The sequence below is a fragment of the Rhipicephalus microplus genome, chromosome 6 (genome assembly GCF_043290135.1).
Source record: "Rhipicephalus microplus isolate Deutch F79 chromosome 6, USDA_Rmic, whole genome shotgun sequence".
Lineage (NCBI taxonomy): Eukaryota > Metazoa > Arthropoda > Arachnida > Ixodida > Ixodidae > Rhipicephalus > Rhipicephalus microplus.
The window spans coordinates 143,247,832-143,252,573 of NC_134705.1; positions in this window are offsets into that span (position 1 = coordinate 143,247,832).

The following is a 4,742-nucleotide window of genomic DNA, read 5'->3' on the forward strand; positions in this document are numbered from 1 at the left end:
TACTTATGCCATTCCGGATTCCAGTGGCGTATTACTTCACGAAGGGACTCACTGGAGATGAACTTTACAAGATGATTATCTTTGTGATGAAGAAAGCGGAAGCTTGTGGGTTTAAATTGTATGGCTGGTGACCGATAATCACAAGGTCAACGTGAATGCCATGAAGCTTCGTGGAAATGGTTTGGTCACCTACAGGACTGAGCACCCATGTGATCCTCATAGGCAGCTGTTCATAAGTTTTGACCCGTGTCATGTGTTAAAGAATGTCCGATCACAGCTGTTGTCACATGATATTGGTCCAGAGCGTGAAATTTCTTCATATTACATCAAGGATTTGTATGAGCTGCAGAAAGGTTTGACTGTAAAACCTGTAAGGTATCTCAGCCGGAAACATGTATTCCCTAATAATATAGAGAAGATGAATGTTGGCAGAGCTGTTCAGCTCCTGTCGCTATGTGTGACTGCCGCTTTAGAGCATCTGAAGGGGCAAGCTGGGCATACATGCTCAAAATCATTTGCTTATGCAGGCCCAACTATAACCTTCATGAGGAACTTTTACCGTTGGTTTGTACTCCACGACACGAGCAGTACCATGCAACACTTGGTTCGAAATTTCGCTGACGCTCAACACTATGACGACATTCAAGATTCCCGACTAGAGTGGCTTGAGGTCACCTTCCCAATGTACTTGGACGGGCTAAAGAAAAGGTGCAACCATCCACAGAAATTTCTCACGAAATAAAACATACGAGGCCGTTTTTGTCATTAGCTACTCTACTGTGGCATGTACAAGATACTTGCTCACAGAGGAGAACTTCTTTTTGTTCTTACCCGCAGGTTCAATAGCGACCTAATATAGTCATCGTTTGGAACCTTGCGAATGTCATCGGGCACAAATGACATGTTAGATGTTCGCGCAGCACTTTCGGGTTTAGAAAAGATCCTGAAGACTGGAATTGCAGCAGCCAATGTAACATCAAATGTAGCTCATACTGAGAGTGCGACATCTGTGCCCCTACCTGGCAGTGCTTCAAGTTCACAGCCCGTCTGTACTTCGTCTGCGCTGGTTTTCTCATCTGCGAACACAGACGTCCAGACACCGCCTTCACTGAAGAAGGCAGTTGTAGTGCTGCAAAGGCTAACCACCTCGGTGTTGCCTCAGTACCTCCCAAGTCTTCAAATATCGGCCACTGTGTATGTAGAGGGATACATTGCCTGTGTAGTCAGCGAAAAAATGAATGGCGAAAACTGTGTCTGTGTACGAAGCCAGTAACCAACCAGCCACTCCTACAGCTGACACGCAACCAGGACCGGGGTGGTTTGCTGTATCCATCAGACCAGCTTCTTTTTATTTTGGACACTTTGCGAGCATTTGCAGACAGTGCGCTTTAGAGACAATCCTACTTTGCAAAAGCCACTCAGTAGCTCGACAAAGTGTACCGTTCCAGCCCTATGTGCATCGAGGTTCCTCAAATGCCAAAGTGACGGAAGCTGTGACCATAGGGCACGACTCATGAACCTTATATCAGTTCACTTCCTCAGGCCACTTCTTTCAAATTGCGCATTCAGTGTGACTGACAAGCAGGATGCCTGTAAATATTTTGCAAAGAAGCCACTTTCGAGGAAGTATGCAAGGCTTTGAGATAGGTGATTGAGAGGTAACAGACGCACCTGATGATCTATGGTGTTTTTTGGCGCAAGGGCCATTTGATGGCCAAAGAGCGCCAGTTCATGAGACAGGAATGTGGACAATGGTTGTGATTAGCGGCTGTATAAGGGCCATAAAATTCCTCGCAGTAAAGCGGGTAAAAACATACAAGTAATAAAATCATGACCATGCCGTGAAAGGTGTGTGTGGTGTGAATAGGTGACAAAAGTTGGTGATAATGAAAAACAATGGTGGACATGTATGGCATTAGCACAAGTACCTCACACGTTAGTACCCTTGCGTGCAAGGGCCGTGAGGCAAGTGCTTTTCTGTGTAGCCACCGCAGCAAAAACCTCTCTAGAGAGGTCGTGCTACGGTATGCCCGGGTATATGATATGAAAATTATGAATTTCTTTAAAAACGCTAATAATGATTTGTGACTAAAAAGCGGTTCCCTACCGACGAACATTGCAGGGTGTAAAGGTATATGTTGTCGGTAGGATAGTGGGAAGTGTTGTCTTCTTAGAGTGTCTAAATGTTTACATTGAATTAAAACGTGAAGAACTGTTAATGCCTGACCACATTTATCACACAATGGTGGATCACCACCGGACAAAAGATGTGTGTGTGTCGTGTATATGTGTCCTATCCTGAGTCTTGTTAGTGTTACCTCTGTTAGACGTGATTTTGATACTGGTGGCCAATGGCCAAGGTGTGGCTTGATAACGTGTAGTTTGTTTTGTGTGTGTGTATCCCACTGGCTCTGCCAGTAGTCCCTGAGTTTTCGTTTGAGAGACGGCTTAAGATCAATGGCCGGGATTGATGTCGGTGTAATGGCGGTGCTTTCGTGGGCGGATGCAGCAAGCTGATCCGCCATCACGTTGCCTTGAATCTCACGGTGCCCTGGCACCCAGCACACAACAACATGTCTGTTGAGTGTGTAGAGGGTGCATAAAATGGAGTAAAGTAAAACGAGGACAGGGTTTTTTTGTTTTTTAAGACTGTGCAGAGCCGTTACCACACTGAGGGAGTCTGTATAAATTACTGCTTAGTGTATTTGTGATTGTTTGATGTGTTTAGCTGCCACAAGTATCGCGTAAGCTTCCGCTGTGAAGATACTTGTGCCTGGATGTAGAGGGCCAGCATCCGAAAAGGAAGGGCCAAACGCAGCGTAGGACACAGAGGAGTTAGACTTAGAGGCATCTGTAAAAAACTCAGGACGTGTGTATTTGTGTTGAAGTTCCAAGAAGTATGTTCGAATATGGGCAATAGGCGCATGTTTAGTAACTTCTAAAAAAGACACATCGCAATCTATAGTCTGCCACTGCCACGGTGGCGGGTATGCTACAGGAGCCATTAAACTGTGTTCGAGTGACACTCCAGTGTCCTCAGCTAGAACCTTCAGGCGAACTGAGAAGGGCTGCCTCATTGAAGGCCTGTTTTGAAAAAGAATGGAGCTCGACAAGTCATTAATAGTAGAGTATGAGGGGTGCCTCTTGTCTGCTTTCACCTTAAGGAAATATACAAAGGACATGTAGGTTCTTTGCAGATGAAGCGACCACTCATTTGACTCAACGTAAAGGCTTTCTACGGGGCTGGTGCGAAAAGCACCCGTAGAAAAGCGGATGCCCGAATGGTGCACGGGATCCAGCATCTTCAAAGCACTTTGAGTCGCTGACTGATAAACAATGGCCCCATAATCTAAGCGGGTGCGAATAAGGCTTCTATACAGGTTCATGAGGCATTTCCTGTCACTACCCCACGTAGTATGTGACAACACTTTTATAACATTCATGGCTTTTAAACATTTTGTTTTTAAATACTTTATGTGGGGTACGAAGGTCAACTTGTTGTCCAAGATTAAGCCTAAGAATTTATGCTCGGCTTTGACGGACAGACGTTGCCCGTTCAGTCGAATGTCGGGTTCCGAGTGCATGCCTCTCTTTCGAGAGAACAAGACACACATGCTTTTTTGTGGGTTAAGTCGAAGTCCGTTTTCATCTGCCCATTTGGAGACCTTATTTAAACCAAGCTGAACCTGCCGCTCACACATGGCCAAGTTGCATGACTTGAAGCCAAGCTGAACGTCGTCGACATATGTACAATAGAACATATTGCGAGGAATGGACAAGTGCAAAGAATTCATTTTGATAATAAAAAGTGTGCAACTAAGCACGCCACCTTGTGGCACGCCTGTTTCCTGGACAAATGCAGATCGAGCCAACTGAACTTCCTCCCAAAGTTCAGTTGGCTCGCAGAAAATTGCGTGAATATGCCAGGAGTAATCGTGAAGGAACAGAACCATTTTCTATACGTTATAACTCTCTGCACTTGAAAGGCTCCATCTACCGATATGACCCTGTCAAAGATAACATCGTAGAAGTTCCTACACGCAACCAGTCATCGCGTACTTGACAAAAACTTGCAGAAAAATCCAAAGCTGTATCTTCAAATACTGTCTCGTTACTTTTGGCCAACTTCCGCAGCCTGTATCACAAACTAGACAGTTTAAAGGCACTGATGCATACTTGCTCTGCTGATGTTATAATTGGTACTGAAACCTGGCTATCCAGCGACGTCGCGGACAGTGAACTAGCTCTGCACCCGTCTTTTAAGATATTTCGCAAAGACAGGGAAAATTCTCGAGGAGGCGGAGTTATCATTGCTATCAGAGGAGATTATAATCCATCACTTTTGATTGTCGATACTCCCCTAGAACTAGTTGCGATTACCGCGCGTATTGGTCATGCGCAGTGTGTGATTGTTGCATGCTATCGCCCGCCTGACAATCGGTCAGACTTTGTACACTTATTTAATACCGCCATTGAACATATTTTTTCTCAATATCCGAAATGCATTTTGATAGTAGGGGGAGACTTTAACTACCCTTATATCGACTGGTCAAACTCTTCTCTGAAAGAAAACAGCAATAGATCCGAATGTGTTAATTTCTTGCATACTCTGCATTTTCATCATTTATCTCAAGTTGTACAAAAACCAACACGAGGCAATCATATCTTAGACTTAATCTTGACAAATCATCCTGAATTCAGTGAAGTCCGAGTGCTTGATCCAATAAGTGACCATAATGTCG